Source organism: Phalangium opilio, unplaced genomic scaffold, assembly GCF_054372755.1.
Source record: "Phalangium opilio isolate 3A_F unplaced genomic scaffold, DU_Popi_V2 ptg000092l_1, whole genome shotgun sequence".
NCBI lineage: Eukaryota > Metazoa > Arthropoda > Arachnida > Opiliones > Phalangiidae > Phalangium > Phalangium opilio.
Window position 1 is genome coordinate 2551100 of NW_028324197.1, and position 16216 is coordinate 2567315.

Below are 16216 nucleotides of genomic sequence, written 5' to 3' on the forward strand. Positions count from 1 at the left end.
AAAAAGAAGATATGTTTGCTTTTTTCATATCTGGTTGAAATTAAAAGAGGAAACGCAAAGGAAAAAGCCAACGGCACGCAGTGTTCCCAAGTACTGACTGCGCTCGACGCTGCTTAACTTCGGTGATTGGACGAGAACCGGTGTATTCAGCGTGATATGGCCGTTGCCGAGATCGCTAGTTAATAATTTGAATTTAATTAACCTTCATCTCTATAAAACAATAACAAAAAGAAGATATGTTTGCTTTTTTCATATCTGGTGGAATTTAAAAGAGGAAACAAAAAGGAAAAAGCTAACGGCACGCAGTGTTCCCACGTACTGACTGCGCTCGACGCTGCTTAACTTCGGTGATCGGACGAGAACCGGTGTTTTCAGCATGATATGGCCGTTGCCGAGAGTGCTAGTTAATAATTCGAATTTAAATTAAGTGAGACAAATTAACCTTCATCTTTCTAAAGCAATAACAAAATGAAAATATGTTTGCTTTTTTTCATATCTATTGGATATTAAAAGAGGAAAAAAAGTGACAAAGCCAACGGCACGCAGTGTTCCTAAGTGGTCTCCCTCCCAAGTACTGACTGCGCTCGACGCTGCTTAACTTCGGTGATCGGACGAGAACCGGTGTTTTCAGCATGATATGGCCGTTGCCGAGAGTGCTAGTTAATAATTTGAATTTAATTCATCTCATCTTTATAAAACAATAACAAAAAGAAGATATGTTTGCTTTTTTCATATCTGGTGGAAATTAAAAGAAGAAACACGAAGGAAAAAGCCAACGGCACGCAGTGTTCCCAAGTACTGACTGCGCTCGACGCTGCTTAACTTCGGTGATCGGACGAGAACCGGTGTATTCAGCGTGATATGGCCGTTGCCGAGAGTGCTAGTTAATAATTTGAATTTAATTCACCTTCATCTTTATAAAACCATAACAAAAAGGAAGATATGTTTGCTTTTTTCATATCGGGTGGAATTTAAAAGAAGAAACAAAAAGGAAAAAGCTAACAACACGCAGTGTTCCCAAGTACTGACTGCGCTCGACGCTGCTTAACTTCGGTGATCGGACGAGAACCGGTGTATTCAGCGTGATATGGCCGTTGCCGAGAGTGCTAGTTAATAATTTGAATTTAATTAACCTTCATCTTTATAAAACAATAACAAAAAGAAGATATGTTTGCGTTTTTCATATCTGGTGAATTTAAAAGAGGAAACAAAAAGGAAAAAGCTAACGGCATGAAGTGTTCCCACGTACTGACTGCGCTCGACGCTGCTTAACTTCGGTGATCGGACGAGAACCGGTGTTTTCAGCATGATATGGCCGTTGCCGAGAGTGCTAGTTAATAATTCGAATTTAAATTAAGTGAGACAAATTAACCTTCATCTTTTTAAAGCAATAACAAAATGAAAATATGTTTGCTTTTTTCATATCAATTGGATTTTAAAAGAGGAAAAAAAGTGACAAAGCCAACGGCACGCAGTGTTCCTAAGTGGTCTCCCTCCCAAATACTGACTGCGCTCGACGCTGCTTAACTTCGGTGATCAGACGAGAACCGGTGTTTTCAGCATGATATGGCCGTTGCCGAGAGTACTAGTTAATAATTTGATTTTAATTCATCTCATCTTTATAAAACAATAACAAAAAGATGATATGTTTGCTTTTTTCATATCTGGTGGAAATTAAAAGAGGAAACACGAAGGAAAAAGCCAACGGCACGCAGTGTTCCCAAGTACTGACTGCGCTCGACGCTGCTTAACTTCGGTGATCGGACGAGAACCGGTGTATTCAGCGTGATATGGCCGTTGCCGAGAGTGCTAGTTAATAATTTGAATTTAATTAACCTTCATCTCTATAAAACAATAACAAAAAGAAGATATGTTTGCTTTTTTCATATCTGGTGGAATTTAAAAGAGGAAACAAAAAGGCAAAAGCTAACGGCACGCAGTGTTCCCACGTACTGACTGCGCTCGACGCTGCTTAACTTCGGTGATCGGACGAGAACCGGTGTTTTCAGCATGATATGGCCGTTGCCGAGAGTGCTAGTTAATAATTCGAATTTAAATTAAGTGAGACAAATTAACCTTCATCTTTTCTAAAGCAATAACAAAATGAAAATATGTTTGCTTTTTTCATATCTATTGGATTTTAAAAGAGGAAAAAAAGTGACAAAGCCAACGGCACGCAGTGTTCCTAAGTGGTCTCCCTCCCAAGTACTGACTGCGCTCGACGCTGCTTAACTTCGGTGATCGGACGAGAACCAGTGTTTTCAGCATGATATGGCCGTTGCCGAGAGTGCTAGTTAATAATTCGAATTTAAATTAAGTGAGACAAATTAACCTTCATCTTTTTAAAACAATAACAAAAAGAAAATATGTTTGCTTTTTTCATATCTATTGGAATTTAAAAGAAGAAAAAAAAGTGAAAAAACCAACGGCACGCAGTGTTCCTAAGTGGTCTCCCTCCCATACTGACTGCGCTCGACCCTGCTTAACTTCGGTGATCGGACGAGAACCGGTGTTTTCAGCATGATATGGCCGTTGCCGAGAGTGCTAGATAATAATTTGAATTTAATTCATCTCATCTTTATAAAACAATAACAAAAAGAAGATATGTTTGCTTTTTTCATATCTGGTGGAAATTGAAAGAGGAAACACGAAGGAAAAAGCCAACGGCACGCAGTGTTCCCAAGTACTGACTGCGCTCGACGCTGCTTAACTTCGGTGATCGGACGAGAACCGGTTTATTCAGCGTGATATGGCCGTTGCCGAGAGTGCTAGTTAATAATTGGAATTTAATTAACCTTCATCTCTATAAAACAATAACAAAAAGAAGATATGTTTGCTTTTTTCATATCTGGTGGAATTTAAAAGAGGAAACAAAAAGGCAAAAGCTAACGGCACGCAGTGTTCCCAGGACTGACTGCGCTCGACGCTGCTTAACTTCGGTGATCGGACGAGAACCGGTGTTTTCAGCATGATATGGCCGTTGCCGAGAGTGCTAGTTAATAATTCGAATTTAAATTAAGTGAGACAAATTAACCTTCATCTTTTCTAAAGCAATAACAAAATGAAAATATGTTTGCTTTTTTCATATCTATTGGATTTTAAAAGAGGAAAAAAAGTGACAAAGCCAACGGCACGCAGTGTTCCTAAGTGGTCTCCCTCCCAAGTACTGACTGCGCTCGACGCTGCTTAACTTCGGTGATTGGACGAGAACCGGTGTTTTCAGCATGATATGGCCGTTGCCGAGAGTGCTAGTTAATAATTTGAATTTAATTCATCTCATCTTTATAAAACAATAACAAAAAGAAGATATGTTTGCTTTTTTCATATCTGGTGGAAATTAAAAGAAGAAACACGAAGGAAAAAGCCAACGGCACGCAGTGTTCCCAAGTACTGACTGCGCTCGACGCTGCTTAACTTCGGTGATCGGACGAGAACCGGTGTATTCAGCGTGATATGGCCGTTGCCGAGAGTGCTAGTTAATAATTTGAATTTAATTCACCTTCATCTTTATAAAACCATAACAAAAAGGAAGATATGTTTGCTTTTTTCATATCGGGTGGAATTTAAAAGAAGAAACAAAAAGGAAAAAGCTAACAACACGCAGTGTTCCCAAGTACTGACTGCGCTCGACGCTGCTTAACTTCGGTGATCGGACGAGAACCGGTGTATTCAGCGTGATATGGCCGTTGCCGAGAGTGCTAGTTAATAATTTGAATTTAATTAACCTTCATCTTTATAAAACAATAACAAAAAGAAGATATGTTTGCTTTTTTCATATCTGGTGGAATTTAAAAGAGGAAACAAAAAGGAAAAAGCTAACGGCACGAAGTGTTCCCACGTACTGACTGCGCTCGACGCTGCTTAACTTCGGTGATCGGACGAGAACCGGTGTTTTCAGCATGATATGGCCGTTGCCGAGAGTGCTAGTTAATAATTCGAATTTAAATTAAGTGAGACAAATTAACCTTCATCTTTTTAAAGCAATAACAAAATGAAAATATGTTTGCTTTTTTCATATCAATTGGATTTTAAAAGAGGAAAAAAAGTGACAAAGCCAACGGCACGCAGTGTTCCTAAGTGGTCTCCCTCCCAAATACTGACTGCGCTCGACGCTGCTTAACTTCGGTGATCAGACGAGAACCGGTGTTTTCAGCATGATATGGCCGTTGCCGAGAGTACTAGTTAATAATTTGATTTTAATTCATCTCATCTTTATAAAACAATAACAAAAAGATGATATGTTTGCTTTTTTCATATCTGGTGGAAATTAAAAGAGGAAACACGAAGGAAAAAGCCAACGGCACGCAGTGTTCCCAAGTACTGACTGCGCTCGACGCTGCTTAACTTCGGTGATCGGACGAGAACCGGTGTATTCAGCGTGATATGGCCGTTGCCGAGAGTGCTAGTTAATAATTTGAATTTAATTAACCTTCATCTCTATAAAACAATAACAAAAAGAAGATATGTTTGCTTTTTTCATATCTGGTGGAATTTAAAAGAGGAAACAAAAAGGCAAAAGCTAACGGCACGCAGTGTTCCCACGTACTGACTGCGCTCGACGCTGCTTAACTTCGGTGATCGGACGAGAACCGGTGTTTTCAGCATGATATGGCCGTTGCCGAGAGTGCTAGTTAATAATTCGAATTTAAATTAAGTGAGACAAATTAACCTTCATCTTTTCTAAAGCAATAACAAAATGAAAATATGTTTGCTTTTTTCATATCTATTGGATTTTAAAAGAGGAAAAAAAGTGACAAAGCCAACGGCACGCAGTGTTCCTAAGTGGTCTCCCTCCCAAGTACTGACTGCGCTCGACGCTGCTTAACTTCGGTGATCGGACGAGAACCAGTGTTTTCAGCATGATATGGCCGTTGCCGAGAGTGCTAGTTAATAATTCGAATTTAAATTAAGTGAGACAAATTAACCTTCATCTTTTTAAAACAATAACAAAAAGAAAATATGTTTGCTTTTTTCATATCTATTGGAATTTAAAAGAAGAAAAAAAAGTGAAAAAACCAACGGCACGCAGTGTTCCTAAGTGGTCTCCCTCCCATACTGACTGCGCTCGACCCTGCTTAACTTCGGTGATCGGACGAGAACCGGAGTTTTCAGCATGATATGGCCGTTGCCGAGAGTGCTAGATAATAATTTGAATTTAATTCATCTCATCTTTATAAAACAATAACAAAAAGAAGATATGTTTGCTTTTTTCATATCTGGTGGAAATTGAAAGACGAAACACGAAGGAAAAAGCCAACGGCACGCAGTGTTCCCAAGTACTGACTGCGCTCGACGCTGCTTAACTTCGGTGATCGGACGAGAACCAGTGTTTTCAGCATGATATGGCCGTTGCCGAGAGTGCTAGTTAATAATTCGAATTTAAATTAAGTGAGACAAATTAACCTTCATCTTTTTAAAACAATAACAAAAAGAAAATATGTTTGCTTTTTTCATATCTATTGGAATTTAAAAGAAGAAAAAAAAGTGAAAAAACCAACGGCACGCAGTGTTCCTAAGTGGTCTCCCTCCCATACTGACTGCGCTCGACCCTGCTTAACTTCGGTGATCGGACGAGAACCGGAGTTTTCAGCATGATATGGCCGTTGCCGAGAGTGCTAGATAATAATTTGAATTTAATTCATCTCATCTTTATAAAACAATAACAAAAAGAAGATATGTTTGCTTTTTTCATATCTGGTGGAAATTGAAAGAGGAAACACGAAGGAAAAAGCCAACGGCACGCAGTGTTCCCAAGTACTGACTGCGCTCGACGCTGCTTAACTTCGGTGATCGGACGAGAACCGGTTTATTCAGCGTGATATGGCCGTTGCCGAGAGTGCTAGTTAATAATTGGAATTTAATTAACCTTCATCTCTATAAAACAATAACAAAAAGAAGATATGTTTGCTTTTTTCATATCTGGTGGAATTTAAAAGAGGAAACAAAAAGGCAAAAGCTAACGGCACGCAGTGTTCCCAGGACTGACTGCGCTCGACGCTGCTTAACTTCGGTGATCGGACGAGAACCGGTGTTTTCAGCATGATATGGCCGTTGCCGAGAGTGCTAGTTAATAATTCGAATTTAAATTAAGTGAGACAAATTAACCTCCATCTTTTCTAAAGCAATAACAAAATGAAAATATGTTTGCTTTTTTCATATCTATTGGATTTTAAAAGAGGAAAAAAAGTGACAAAGCCAACGGCACGCAGTGTTCCTAAGTGGTCTCCCTCCCAAGTACTGACTGCGCTCGACGCTGCTTAACTTCGGTGATAGGACGAGAACCGGTGTTTTCAGCATGATATGGCCGTTGCCGAGAGTGCTAGTTAATAATTTGAATTTAATTCATCTCATCTTTATAAAACAATAACAAAAAGAAGATATGTTTGCTTTTTTCATATCTGGTGGAAATTAAAAGAGGAAACACGAAGGAAAAAGCCAACGGCACGCAGTGTTCCCACGGAGCTTCTATTACAGGGAGAGGAAACTCGGTCTCTTCCCCCTCGCTCTTAGCGTACCTCGGTTCTGCGCACCGTTTTCATTCCTCGCGCGCACACTGAGCCGAAGTAAACAAAGTCTGACGTCATTTTCTTGTCGTAAGGAAGTTGGAGGAACGCGACCCCTGCTTGTAGACAAGGCTTACCGACCGCCGTTGAAAGTTTGAAGACGTTGAACGTGGTCGTGTAGCTCCGTTGTGCTCTGAACAAATCCAGATTATATTAAGCTCCGTGATTATGTTGAAAATAAAGGTTTTGTGACTATACAAATGGAGACAAAAGCCTCTCTCCCTGCTAAGACTAAAAAGGTACGGACTATAAACTTTAATTCCTGGCCATAAAAGGACGATTTATATCGTGAATCGCTTCTACAGCTTCCGTAAACACATTTATTCTTCTTCCCCTTTTTACAAACTAACTGATTGTAATCGCAATCCATTTTAATTTTTAAAATTGTACCAATTATTATAGGAATTAAACATTAAAAAGTCCGAGGCTTATGTCTTTCTACGAACGAGTGAAGGCGGCCATCTTTGTTGTTTACCTAGGCTCCAATTTTTTACCAGTGAAAACCGAGGGGGGGATTAAAAATGTGCCCCTTTTTATGGACAAATAGTGTCTACGTTTCCTAAGGGCCTTTACAGTACTTGAGGGGAAGGAAGTTTCCTCTCCCTGTTAATAGAAGCTCCGTGGTGTTCCCAAGTACTGACTGCGCTCGACGCTGCTTAACTTCGGTGATCGGACGAGAACCGGTGTATTCAGCGTGATATGGCCGTTGCCGAGAGTGCTAGTTAATAATTTGAATTTAATTAACCTTCATCTCTATAAAACAATAACAAAAAGAAGATATGTTTGCTTTTTTCATATCTGGTGGAATTTAAAAGAGGAAACAAAAAGGCAAAAGCTAACGGCACGCAGTGTTCCCAGGACTGACTGCGCTCGACGCTGCTTAACTTCGGTGATCGGACGAGAACCGGTGTATTCAGCGTGATATGGCCGTTGCCGAGAGTGCTAGTTAATAATTTGAATTTAATTAACCTTCATCTTTATAAAACAATAACAAAAAGAAGATATGTTTGCTTTTTTCATATCTGGTGGAATTTAAAAGAGGAAACAAAAAGGAAAAAGCTAACGGCACGAAGTGTTCCCACGTACTGACTGCGCTCGACGCTGCTTAACTTCGGTGATCGGACGAGAACCGGTGTTTTCAGCATGATATGGCCGTTGCCGAGAGTGCTAGTTAATAATTTGAATTTAATTAACCTTCATCTTTATAAAACAATAACAAAAAGAAGATATGTTTGCTTTTTTCATATCTGGTGGAATTTAAAAGAGGAAACAAAAAGGAAAAAGCTAACGGCACGAAGTGTTCCCACGTACTGACTGCGCTCGACGCTGCTTAACTTCGGTGATCGGACGAGAACCGGTGTATTCAGCGTGATATGGCCGTTGCCGAGAGTGCTAGTTAATAATTTGAATTTAATTAACCTTCATCTCTATAAAACAATAACAAAAAGAAGATATGTTTGCTTTTTTCATATCTGGTGGAATTTAAAAGAGGAAACAAAAAGGCAAAAGCTAACGGCACGCAGTGTTCCCAGGACTGACTGCGCTCGACGCTGCTTAACTTCGGTGATCGGACGAGAACCGGTGTATTCAGCGTGATATGGCCGTTGCCGAGAGTGCTAGTTAATAATTTGAGTTTAATTAACCTTCATCTTTATAAAACAATAACAAAAAGAAGATATGTTTGCTTTTTTCATATCTGGTGGAATTTAAAAGAGGAAACAAAAAGGAAAAAGCTAACGGCACGAAGTGTTCCCACGTACTGACTGCGCTCGACGCTGCTTAACTTCGGTGATCGGACGAGAACCGGTGTTTTCAGCATGATATGGCCGTTGCCGAGAGTGCTAGTTAATAATTCGAATTTAAATTAAGTGAGACAAATTAACCTTCATCTTTTTAAAGCAATAACAAAATGAAAATATGTTTGCTTTTTTCATATCAATTGGATTTTAAAAGAGGAAAAAAAGTGACAAAGCCAACGGCACGCAGTGTTCCTAAGTGGTCTCCCTCCCAAATACTGGCTGCGCTCGACGCTGCTTAACTTCGGTGATCAGAGGAGAACCGGTGTTTTCAGCATGATATGGCCGTTGCCGAGAGTACTAGTTAATAATTTGATTTTAATTCATCTCATCTTTATAAAACAATAACAAAAAGATGATATGTTTGCTTTTTTCATATCTGGTGGAAATTAAAAGAGGAAACACGAAGGAAAAAGCCAACGGCACGCAGTGTTCCCAAGTACTGACTGCGCTCGACGCTGCTTAACTTCGGTGATCGGACGAGAACCGGTGTATTCAGCGTGATATGGCCGTTGCCGAGAGTGCTAGTTAATAATTTGAATTTAATTAACCTTCATCTCTATAAAACAATAACAAAAAGAAGATATGTTTGCTTTTTTCATATCTGGTGGAATTTAAAAGAGGAAACAAAAAGGAAAAAGCTAACGGCACGAAGTGTTCCCACGTACTGACTGCGCTCGACGCTGCTTAACTTCGGTGATCGGACGAGAACCGGTGTTTTCAGCATGATATGGCCGTTGCCGAGAGTGCTAGTTAATAATTCGAATTTAAATTAAGTGAGACAAATTAACCTTCATCTTTTTAAAGCAATAACAAAATGAAAATATGTTTGCTTTTTTCATATCAATTGGATTTTAAAAGAGGAAAAAAAGTGACAAAGCCAACGGCACGCAGTGTTCCTAAGTGGTCTCCCTCCCAAATACTGGCTGCGCTCGACGCTGCTTAACTTCGGTGATCAGAGGAGAACCGGTGTTTTCAGCATGATATGGCCGTTGCCGAGAGTACTAGTTAATAATTTGATTTTAATTCATCTCATCTTTATAAAACAATAACAAAAAGATGATATGTTTGCTTTTTTCATATCTGGTGGAAATTAAAAGAGGAAACACGAAGGAAAAAGCCAACGGCACGCAGTGTTCCCAAGTACTGACTGCGCTCGACGCTGCTTAACTTCGGTGATCGGACGAGAACCGGTGTATTCAGCGTGATATGGCCGTTGCCGAGAGTGCTAGTTAATAATTTGAATTTTTTTAACCTTCATCTCTATAAAACAATAACAAAAAGAAGATATGTTTGCTTTTTTCATATCTGGTGGAATTTAAAAGAGGAAACAAAAAGGCAAAAGCTAACGGCACGCAGTGTTCCCACGTACTGACTGCGCTCGACGCTGCTTAACTTCGGTGATCGGACGAGAACCGGTGTTTTCAGCATGATATGGCCGTTGCCGAGAGTGCTAGTTAATAATTCGAATTTAAATTAAGTGAGACAAATTAACCTTCATCTTTTCTAAAGCAATAACAAAATGAAAATATGTTTGCTTTTTTCATATCTATTGGATTTTAAAAGAGGAAAAAAAGTGACAAAGCCAACGGCACGCAGTGTTCCTAAGTGGTCTCCCTCCCAAGTACTGACTGCGCTCGACGCTGCTTAACTTCGGTGATCGGACGAGAACCAGTGTTTTCAGCATGATATGGCCGTTGCCGAGAGTGCTAGTTAGTAATTCGAATTTAAATTAAGTGAGACAAATTAACCTTCATCTTTTTAAAACAATAACAAAAAGAAAATATGTTTGCTTTTTTCATATCTATTGGAATTTAAAAGAAGAAAAAAAAGTGAAAAAACCAACGGCACGCAGTGTTCCTAAGTGGTCTCCCTCCCATACTGACTGCGCTCGACCCTGCTTAACTTCGGTGATCGGACGAGAACCGGTGTTTTCAGCATGATATGGCCGTTGCCGAGAGTGCTAGATAATAATTTGAATTTAATTCATCTCATCTTTATAAAACAATAACAAAAAGAAGATATGTTTGCTTTTTTCATATCTGGTGGAATTTAAAAGAGGAAACAAAAAGGCAAAAGCTAACGGCACGCAGTGTTCCCAGGACTGACTGCGCTCGACGCTGCTTAACTTCGGTGATCGGACGAGAACCGGTGTATTCAGCGTGATATGGCCGTTGCCGAGAGTGCTAGATAATAATTTGAATTTAATTCATCTCATCTTTATAAAACAATAACAAAAAGAAGATATGTTTGCTTTTTTCATATCTGGTGGAATTTAAAAGAGGAAACAAAAAGGCAAAAGCTAACGGCACGCAGTGTTCCCAGGACTGACTGCGCTCGACGCTGCTTAACTTCGGTGATCGGACGAGAACCGGTGTATTCAGCGTGATATGGCCGTTGCCGAGAGTGCTAGTTAATAATTTGAATTTAATTAACCTTCATCTTTATAAAACAATAACAAAAAGAAGATATGTTTGCTTTTTTCATATCTGGTGGAATTTAAAAGAGGAAACAAAAAGGAAAAAGCTAACGGCACGAAGTGTTCCCACGTACTGACTGCGCTCGACGCTGCTTAACTTCGGTGATCGGACGAGAACCGGTGTTTTCAGCATGATATGGCCGTTGCCGAGAGTGCTAGTTAATAATTCGAATTTAAATTAAGTGAGACAAATTAACCTTCATCTTTTTAAAGCAATAACAAAATGAAAATATGTTTGCTTTTTTCATATCAATTGGATTTTAAAAGAGGAAAAAAAGTGACAAAGCCAACGGCACGCAGTGTTCCTAAGTGGTCTCCCTCCCAAATACTGGCTGCGCTCGACGCTGCTTAACTTCGGTGATCAGACGAGAACCGGTGTTTTCAGCATGATATGGCCGTTGCCGAGAGTACTAGTTAATAATTTGATTTTAATTCATCTCATCTTTATAAAACAATAACAAAAAGATGATATGTTTGCTTTTTTCATATCTGGTGGAAATTAAAAGAGGAAACACGAAGGAAAAAGCCAACGGCACGCAGTGTTCCCAAGTACTGACTGCGCTCGACGCTGCTTAACTTCGGTGATCGGACGAGAACCGGTGTATTCAGCGTGATATGGCCGTTGCCGAGAGTGCTAGTTAATAATTTGAATTTAATTAACCTTCATCTCTATAAAACAATAACAAAAAGAAGATATGTTTGCTTTTTTCATATCTGGTGGAATTTAAAAGAGGAAACAAAAAGGCAAAAGCTAACGGCACGCAGTGTTCCCACGTACTGACTGCGCTCGACGCTGCTTAACTTCGGTGATCGGACGAGAACCGGTGTTTTCAGCATGATATGGCCGTTGCCGAGAGTGCTAGTTAATAATTCGAATTTAAATTAAGTGAGACAAATTAACCTTCATCTTTTCTAAAGCAATAACAAAATGAAAATATGTTTGCTTTTTTCATATCAATTGGATTTTAAAAGAGGAAAAAAAGTGACAAAGCCAACGGCACGCAGTGTTCCTAAGTGGTCTCCCTCCCAAGTACTGACTGCGCTCGACGCTGCTTAACTTCGGTGATCGGACGAGAACCAGTGTTTTCAGCATGATATGGCCGTTGCCGAGAGTGCTAGTTAGTAATTCGAATTTAAATTAAGTGAGACAAATTAACCTTCATCTTTTTAAAACAATAACAAAAAGAAAATATGTTTGCTTTTTTCATATCTATTGGAATTTAAAAGAAGAAAAAAAAGTGAAAAAACCAACGGCACGCAGTGTTCCTAAGTGGTCTCCCTCCCATACTGACTGCGCTCGACCCTGCTTAACTTCGGTGATCGGACGAGAACCGGTGTTTTCAGCATGATATGGCCGTTGCCGAGAGTGCTAGATAATAATTTGAATTTAATTCATCTCATCTTTATAAAACAATAACAAAAAGAAGATATGTTTGCTTTTTTCATATCTGGTGGAAATTGAAAGAGGAAACACGAAGGAAAAAGCCAACGGCACGCAGTGTTCCCAAGTACTGACTGCGCTCGACGCTGCTTAACTTCGGTGATCGGACGAGAACCGGTTTATTCAGCGTGATATGGCCGTTGCCGAGAGTGCTAGTTAATAATTGGAATTTAATTAACCTTCATCTCTATAAAACAATAACAAAAAGAAGATATGTTTGCTTTTTTCATATCTGGTGGAATTTAAAAGAGGAAACAAAAAGGCAAAAGCTAACGGCACGCAGTGTTCCTAAGTGGTCTCCCTCCCAAGTACTGACTGCGCTCGACGCTGCTTAACTTCGGTGATTGGACGAGAACCGGTGTTTTCAGCATGATATGGCCGTTGCCGAGAGTGCTAGTTAATAATTTGAATTTAATTCATCTCATCTTTATAAAACAATAACAAAAAGAAGATATGTTTGCTTTTTTCATATCTGGTGGAAATTAAAAGAGGAAACACGAAGGAAAAAGCCAACGGCACGCAGTGTTCCCAAGTACTGACTGCGCTCGACGCTGCTTAACTTCGGTGATCGGACGAGAACCGGTGTATTCAGCGTGATATGGCCGTTGCCGAGAGTGCTAGTTAATAATTTGAATTTAATTAACCTTCATCTCTATAAAACATTAACAAAAAGAAGATATGTTTGCTTTTTTCATATCTGGTGGAATTTAAAAGAGGAAACAAAAAGGCAAAAGCTAACGGCACGCAGTGTTCCCAGGACTGACTGCGCTCGACGCTGCTTAACTTCGGTGATCGGACGAGAACCGGTGTTATCAGCATGATATGGCCGTTGCCGAGAGTGCTAGTTAATAATTCGAATTTAAATTAAGTGAGACAAATTAACCTTCATCTTTTCTAAAGCAATAACAAAATGAAAATATGTTTGCTTTTTTCATATCTATTGGATTTTAAAACAGGAAAAAAAGTGACAAAGCCAACGGCACGCAGTGTTCCTAAGTGGTCTCCCTCCCAAGTACTGACTGCGCTCGACGCTGCTTAACTTCGGTGATCGGACGAGAACCAGTGTTTTCAGCATGATATGGCCGTTGCCGAGAGTGCTAGTTAATAATTCGAATTTAAATTAAGTGAGACAAATTAACCTTCATCTTTTTAAAACAATAACAAAAAGAAAATATGTTTGCTTTTTTCATATCTATTGGAATTTAAAAGAAGAAAAAAAGTGAAAAAACCAACGGCACGCAGTGTTCCTAAGTGGTCTCCCTCCCATACTGACTGCGCTCGACCCTGCTTAACTTCGGTGATCGGACGAGAACCGGTGTTTTCAGCATGATATGGCCGTTGCCGAGAGTGCTAGTAAATAATTTGAATTTAATTCATCTCATCTTTATAAAACAATAACAAAAAGAAGATATGTTTGCTTTTTTCATATCTGGTGGAAATTAAAAGAGGAAACACGAAGGAAAAAGCCAACGGCACGCAGTGTTCCCAAGTACTGACTGCGCTCGACGCTGCTTAACTTCGGTGATCGGACGAGAACCGGTGTATTCAGCGTGATATGGCCGTTGCCGAGAGTGCTAGTTAATAATTTGAATTTAATTAACCTTCATCTCTATAAAACAATAACAAAAAGAAGATATGTTTGCTTTTTTCATATCTGGTGGAATTTAAAAGAGGAAACAAAAAGGCAAAAGCTAACGGCACGCAGTGTTCCCAGGACTGACTGCGCTCGACGCTGCTTAACTTCGGTGATCGGACGAGAACCGGTGTTTTCAGCATGATATGGCCGTTGCCGAGAGTGCTAGTTAATAATTCGAATTTAAATTAAGTGAGACAAATTAACCTTCATCTTTTCTAAAGCAATAACAAAATGAAAATATGTTTGCTTTTTTCATATCTATTGGATTTTAAAAGAGGAAAAAAAGTGACAAAGCCAACGGCACGCAGTGTTCCTAAGTGGTCTCCCTCCCAAGTACTGACTGCGCTCGACGCTGCTTAACTTCGGTGATCGGACGAGAACCAGTGTTTTCAGCATGATATGGCCGTTGCCGAGAGTGCTAGTTAATAATTCGAATTTAAATTAAGTGAGACAAATTAACCATCTTTTTAAAACAATAACAAAAAGAAAATATGTTTGCTTTTTTCATATCTATTGGAATTTAAAAGAAGAAAAAAAAGTGAAAAAACCAACGGCACGCAGTGTTCCTAAGTGGTCTCCCTCCCATACTGACTGCGCTCGACCCTGCTTAACTTCGGTGATCGGACGAGAACCGGTGTTTTCAGCATGATATGGCCGTTGCCGAGAGTGCTAGTTAATAATTTGAATTTAATTCATCTCATCTTTATAAAACAATAACAAAAAGAAGATATGTTTGCTTTTTTCATATCTGGTGGAAATTAAAAGAGGAAACACGAAGGAAAAAGCCAACGGCACGCAGTGTTCCCAAGTACTGACTGCGCTCGACGCTGCTTAACTTCGGTGATCGGACGAGAACCGGTGTATTCAGCGTGATATGGCCGTTGCCGAGAGTGCTAGTTAATAATTTGAATTTAATTAACCTTCATCTCTATAAAACAATAACAAAAAGAAGATATGTTTGGTTTTTTCATATCTGGTGGAATTTAAAAGAGGAAACAAAAAGGCAAAAGCTAACGGCACGCAGTGTTCCCAGGACTGACTGCGCTCGACGCTGCTTAACTTCGGTGATCGGACGAGAACCGGTGTATTCAGCGTGATATGGCCGTTGCCGAGAGTGCTAGTTAATAATTTGAATTTAATTAACCTTCATCTTTATAAAACAATAACAAAAAGAAGATATGTTTGCTTTTTTCATATCTGGTGGAATTTAAAAGAGGAAACAAAAAGGAAAAAGCTAACGGCACGAAGTGTTCCCACGTACTGACTGCGCTCGACGCTGCTTAACTTCGGTGATCGGACGAGAACCGGTGTTTTCAGCATGATATGGCCGTTGCCGAGAGTGCTAGTTAATAATTCGAATTTAAATTAAGTGAGACAAATTAACCTTCATCTTTTTAAAGCAATAACAAAATGAAAATATGTTTGCTTTTTTCATATCAATTGGATTTTAAAAGAGGAAAAAAAGTGACAAAGCCAACGGCACGCAGTGTTCCTAAGTGGTCTCCCTCCCAAATACTGGCTGCGCTCGACGCTGCTTAACTTCGGTGATCAGACGAGAACCGGTGTTTTCAGCATGATATGGCCGTTGCCGAGAGTACTAGTTAATAATTTGATTTTAATTCATCTCATCTTTATAAAACAATAACAAAAAGATGATATGTTTGCTTTTTTCATATCTGGTGGAAATTAAAAGAGGAAACACGAAGGAAAAAGCCAACGGCACGCAGTGTTCCCAAGTACTGACTGCGCTCGACGCTGCTTAACTTCGGTGATCGGACGAGAACCGGTGTATTCAGCGTGATATGGCCGTTGCCGAGAGTGCTAGTTAATAATTTGAATTTAATTAACCTTCATCTCTATAAAACAATAACAAAAAGAAGATATGTTTGCTTTTTTCATATCTGGTGGAATTTAAAAGAGGAAACAAAAAGGCAAAAGCTAACGGCACGCAGTGTTCCCACGTACTGACTGCGCTCGACGCTGCTTAACTTCGGTGATCGGACGAGAACCGGTGTTTTCAGCATGATATGGCCGTTGCCGAGAGTGCTAGTTAATAATTCGAATTTAAATTAAGTGAGACAAATTAACCTTCATCTTTTCTAAAGCAATAACAAAATGAAAATATGTTTGCTTTTTTCATATCTATTGGATTTTAAAAGAGGAAAAAAAGTGACAAAGCCAACGGCACGCAGTGTTCCTAAGTGGTCTCCCTCCCAAGTACTGACTGCGCTCGACGCTGCTTAACTTCGGTGATCGGACGAGAACCAGTGTTTTCAGCATGATATGGCCGTTGCCGAGAGT

The 16216-nt window shown here is 39.6% G+C and overlaps 1 long non-coding RNA gene, 8 other non-coding genes and 55 pseudogenes across 9 annotated transcripts; 1 reads left to right on the plus strand and 63 right to left on the minus strand.

Annotated features, from left to right (window-relative positions):
• Nucleotides 1-65: 65 nt before the first annotated feature.
• Nucleotides 66-168, minus strand: LOC149642251 (5S ribosomal RNA; annotated as a pseudogene).
• Nucleotides 169-290: 122 nt separating this feature from the next.
• LOC149642252 (5S ribosomal RNA) lies at nt 291-393 on the minus strand (annotated as a pseudogene).
• Nucleotides 394-530: 137 nt separating this feature from the next.
• LOC149642253 (5S ribosomal RNA) lies at nt 531-649 on the minus strand. The gene has a single exon (XR_016372129.1). It is a non-coding gene; the product is annotated as a 5S ribosomal RNA (ribosomal RNA).
• Nucleotides 650-770: 121 nt separating this feature from the next.
• LOC149642254 (5S ribosomal RNA) lies at nt 771-873 on the minus strand (annotated as a pseudogene).
• A 123-nt stretch (nt 874-996) lies between these two features.
• LOC149642255 (5S ribosomal RNA) lies at nt 997-1099 on the minus strand (annotated as a pseudogene).
• A 360-nt stretch (nt 1100-1459) lies between these two features.
• On the minus strand, nt 1460-1578 carry LOC149642256 (5S ribosomal RNA; annotated as a pseudogene).
• Nucleotides 1579-1699: 121 nt separating this feature from the next.
• Nucleotides 1700-1802, minus strand: LOC149642257 (5S ribosomal RNA; annotated as a pseudogene).
• A 122-nt stretch (nt 1803-1924) lies between these two features.
• LOC149642258 (5S ribosomal RNA) lies at nt 1925-2027 on the minus strand (annotated as a pseudogene).
• Nucleotides 2028-2164: 137 nt separating this feature from the next.
• On the minus strand, nt 2165-2283 carry LOC149642259 (5S ribosomal RNA). The gene has a single exon (XR_016372142.1). It is a non-coding gene; the product is annotated as a 5S ribosomal RNA (ribosomal RNA).
• A 137-nt stretch (nt 2284-2420) lies between these two features.
• On the minus strand, nt 2421-2537 carry LOC149642260 (5S ribosomal RNA; annotated as a pseudogene).
• A 121-nt stretch (nt 2538-2658) lies between these two features.
• On the minus strand, nt 2659-2761 carry LOC149642261 (5S ribosomal RNA; annotated as a pseudogene).
• Nucleotides 2762-2883: 122 nt separating this feature from the next.
• Nucleotides 2884-2985, minus strand: LOC149642262 (5S ribosomal RNA; annotated as a pseudogene).
• Nucleotides 2986-3122: 137 nt separating this feature from the next.
• Nucleotides 3123-3241, minus strand: LOC149642263 (5S ribosomal RNA; annotated as a pseudogene).
• Nucleotides 3242-3362: 121 nt separating this feature from the next.
• On the minus strand, nt 3363-3465 carry LOC149642264 (5S ribosomal RNA; annotated as a pseudogene).
• Nucleotides 3466-3588: 123 nt separating this feature from the next.
• Nucleotides 3589-3691, minus strand: LOC149642265 (5S ribosomal RNA; annotated as a pseudogene).
• Nucleotides 3692-3813: 122 nt separating this feature from the next.
• LOC149642266 (5S ribosomal RNA) lies at nt 3814-3916 on the minus strand (annotated as a pseudogene).
• A 136-nt stretch (nt 3917-4052) lies between these two features.
• LOC149642267 (5S ribosomal RNA) lies at nt 4053-4171 on the minus strand (annotated as a pseudogene).
• Nucleotides 4172-4292: 121 nt separating this feature from the next.
• LOC149642268 (5S ribosomal RNA) lies at nt 4293-4395 on the minus strand (annotated as a pseudogene).
• Nucleotides 4396-4517: 122 nt separating this feature from the next.
• Nucleotides 4518-4620, minus strand: LOC149642269 (5S ribosomal RNA; annotated as a pseudogene).
• A 137-nt stretch (nt 4621-4757) lies between these two features.
• Nucleotides 4758-4876, minus strand: LOC149642270 (5S ribosomal RNA). The gene has a single exon (XR_016372144.1). It is a non-coding gene; the product is annotated as a 5S ribosomal RNA (ribosomal RNA).
• Nucleotides 4877-5013: 137 nt separating this feature from the next.
• On the minus strand, nt 5014-5130 carry LOC149642271 (5S ribosomal RNA; annotated as a pseudogene).
• Nucleotides 5131-5251: 121 nt separating this feature from the next.
• LOC149642272 (5S ribosomal RNA) lies at nt 5252-5354 on the minus strand (annotated as a pseudogene).
• A 137-nt stretch (nt 5355-5491) lies between these two features.
• Nucleotides 5492-5608, minus strand: LOC149642273 (5S ribosomal RNA; annotated as a pseudogene).
• Nucleotides 5609-5729: 121 nt separating this feature from the next.
• On the minus strand, nt 5730-5832 carry LOC149642274 (5S ribosomal RNA; annotated as a pseudogene).
• A 122-nt stretch (nt 5833-5954) lies between these two features.
• On the minus strand, nt 5955-6056 carry LOC149642275 (5S ribosomal RNA; annotated as a pseudogene).
• Nucleotides 6057-6193: 137 nt separating this feature from the next.
• Nucleotides 6194-6312, minus strand: LOC149642276 (5S ribosomal RNA; annotated as a pseudogene).
• Nucleotides 6313-6459: 147 nt separating this feature from the next.
• Nucleotides 6460-7006, plus strand: LOC149642277 (uncharacterized). The gene is made up of 2 exons (XR_016372104.1): nt 6460-6873; nt 6966-7006. It is a non-coding gene; the product is annotated as an uncharacterized LOC149642277 (long non-coding RNA).
• A 390-nt stretch (nt 7007-7396) lies between these two features.
• Nucleotides 7397-7498, minus strand: LOC149642278 (5S ribosomal RNA; annotated as a pseudogene).
• Nucleotides 7499-7620: 122 nt separating this feature from the next.
• LOC149642279 (5S ribosomal RNA) lies at nt 7621-7723 on the minus strand (annotated as a pseudogene).
• Nucleotides 7724-7845: 122 nt separating this feature from the next.
• On the minus strand, nt 7846-7948 carry LOC149642280 (5S ribosomal RNA; annotated as a pseudogene).
• A 122-nt stretch (nt 7949-8070) lies between these two features.
• On the minus strand, nt 8071-8172 carry LOC149642281 (5S ribosomal RNA; annotated as a pseudogene).
• A 122-nt stretch (nt 8173-8294) lies between these two features.
• Nucleotides 8295-8397, minus strand: LOC149642282 (5S ribosomal RNA; annotated as a pseudogene).
• Nucleotides 8398-8533: 136 nt separating this feature from the next.
• Nucleotides 8534-8652, minus strand: LOC149642283 (5S ribosomal RNA; annotated as a pseudogene).
• A 121-nt stretch (nt 8653-8773) lies between these two features.
• On the minus strand, nt 8774-8876 carry LOC149642284 (5S ribosomal RNA; annotated as a pseudogene).
• Nucleotides 8877-8998: 122 nt separating this feature from the next.
• On the minus strand, nt 8999-9101 carry LOC149642285 (5S ribosomal RNA; annotated as a pseudogene).
• A 136-nt stretch (nt 9102-9237) lies between these two features.
• On the minus strand, nt 9238-9356 carry LOC149642286 (5S ribosomal RNA; annotated as a pseudogene).
• A 121-nt stretch (nt 9357-9477) lies between these two features.
• LOC149642287 (5S ribosomal RNA) lies at nt 9478-9580 on the minus strand (annotated as a pseudogene).
• Nucleotides 9581-9702: 122 nt separating this feature from the next.
• On the minus strand, nt 9703-9805 carry LOC149642288 (5S ribosomal RNA; annotated as a pseudogene).
• A 137-nt stretch (nt 9806-9942) lies between these two features.
• On the minus strand, nt 9943-10061 carry LOC149642289 (5S ribosomal RNA). Its single transcript, XR_016372145.1, has one exon. It is a non-coding gene; the product is annotated as a 5S ribosomal RNA (ribosomal RNA).
• A 137-nt stretch (nt 10062-10198) lies between these two features.
• LOC149642290 (5S ribosomal RNA) lies at nt 10199-10315 on the minus strand (annotated as a pseudogene).
• Nucleotides 10316-10436: 121 nt separating this feature from the next.
• Nucleotides 10437-10538, minus strand: LOC149642291 (5S ribosomal RNA; annotated as a pseudogene).
• Nucleotides 10539-10659: 121 nt separating this feature from the next.
• On the minus strand, nt 10660-10761 carry LOC149642292 (5S ribosomal RNA; annotated as a pseudogene).
• Nucleotides 10762-10883: 122 nt separating this feature from the next.
• Nucleotides 10884-10986, minus strand: LOC149642293 (5S ribosomal RNA; annotated as a pseudogene).
• A 136-nt stretch (nt 10987-11122) lies between these two features.
• On the minus strand, nt 11123-11241 carry LOC149642294 (5S ribosomal RNA; annotated as a pseudogene).
• A 121-nt stretch (nt 11242-11362) lies between these two features.
• Nucleotides 11363-11465, minus strand: LOC149642295 (5S ribosomal RNA; annotated as a pseudogene).
• A 122-nt stretch (nt 11466-11587) lies between these two features.
• On the minus strand, nt 11588-11690 carry LOC149642296 (5S ribosomal RNA; annotated as a pseudogene).
• A 137-nt stretch (nt 11691-11827) lies between these two features.
• LOC149642297 (5S ribosomal RNA) lies at nt 11828-11946 on the minus strand. Its single transcript, XR_016372146.1, has one exon. It is a non-coding gene; the product is annotated as a 5S ribosomal RNA (ribosomal RNA).
• Nucleotides 11947-12083: 137 nt separating this feature from the next.
• LOC149642298 (5S ribosomal RNA) lies at nt 12084-12200 on the minus strand (annotated as a pseudogene).
• Nucleotides 12201-12321: 121 nt separating this feature from the next.
• LOC149642299 (5S ribosomal RNA) lies at nt 12322-12424 on the minus strand (annotated as a pseudogene).
• Nucleotides 12425-12546: 122 nt separating this feature from the next.
• LOC149642300 (5S ribosomal RNA) lies at nt 12547-12665 on the minus strand (annotated as a pseudogene).
• A 121-nt stretch (nt 12666-12786) lies between these two features.
• LOC149642301 (5S ribosomal RNA) lies at nt 12787-12889 on the minus strand (annotated as a pseudogene).
• Nucleotides 12890-13250: 361 nt separating this feature from the next.
• Nucleotides 13251-13369, minus strand: LOC149642302 (5S ribosomal RNA). Its single transcript, XR_016372147.1, has one exon. It is a non-coding gene; the product is annotated as a 5S ribosomal RNA (ribosomal RNA).
• Nucleotides 13370-13505: 136 nt separating this feature from the next.
• Nucleotides 13506-13622, minus strand: LOC149642303 (5S ribosomal RNA; annotated as a pseudogene).
• Nucleotides 13623-13743: 121 nt separating this feature from the next.
• On the minus strand, nt 13744-13846 carry LOC149642304 (5S ribosomal RNA; annotated as a pseudogene).
• A 122-nt stretch (nt 13847-13968) lies between these two features.
• Nucleotides 13969-14070, minus strand: LOC149642305 (5S ribosomal RNA; annotated as a pseudogene).
• Nucleotides 14071-14207: 137 nt separating this feature from the next.
• LOC149642306 (5S ribosomal RNA) lies at nt 14208-14326 on the minus strand. Its single transcript, XR_016372148.1, has one exon. It is a non-coding gene; the product is annotated as a 5S ribosomal RNA (ribosomal RNA).
• Nucleotides 14327-14460: 134 nt separating this feature from the next.
• LOC149642307 (5S ribosomal RNA) lies at nt 14461-14577 on the minus strand (annotated as a pseudogene).
• Nucleotides 14578-14698: 121 nt separating this feature from the next.
• Nucleotides 14699-14801, minus strand: LOC149642308 (5S ribosomal RNA; annotated as a pseudogene).
• Nucleotides 14802-14923: 122 nt separating this feature from the next.
• On the minus strand, nt 14924-15025 carry LOC149642309 (5S ribosomal RNA; annotated as a pseudogene).
• A 122-nt stretch (nt 15026-15147) lies between these two features.
• On the minus strand, nt 15148-15250 carry LOC149642310 (5S ribosomal RNA; annotated as a pseudogene).
• Nucleotides 15251-15386: 136 nt separating this feature from the next.
• On the minus strand, nt 15387-15505 carry LOC149642311 (5S ribosomal RNA; annotated as a pseudogene).
• Nucleotides 15506-15626: 121 nt separating this feature from the next.
• On the minus strand, nt 15627-15729 carry LOC149642312 (5S ribosomal RNA; annotated as a pseudogene).
• Nucleotides 15730-15851: 122 nt separating this feature from the next.
• On the minus strand, nt 15852-15954 carry LOC149642313 (5S ribosomal RNA; annotated as a pseudogene).
• Nucleotides 15955-16091: 137 nt separating this feature from the next.
• Nucleotides 16092-16210, minus strand: LOC149642314 (5S ribosomal RNA). The gene has a single exon (XR_016372149.1). It is a non-coding gene; the product is annotated as a 5S ribosomal RNA (ribosomal RNA).
• Between the last annotated feature and the right edge of the window lie 6 nt (nt 16211-16216).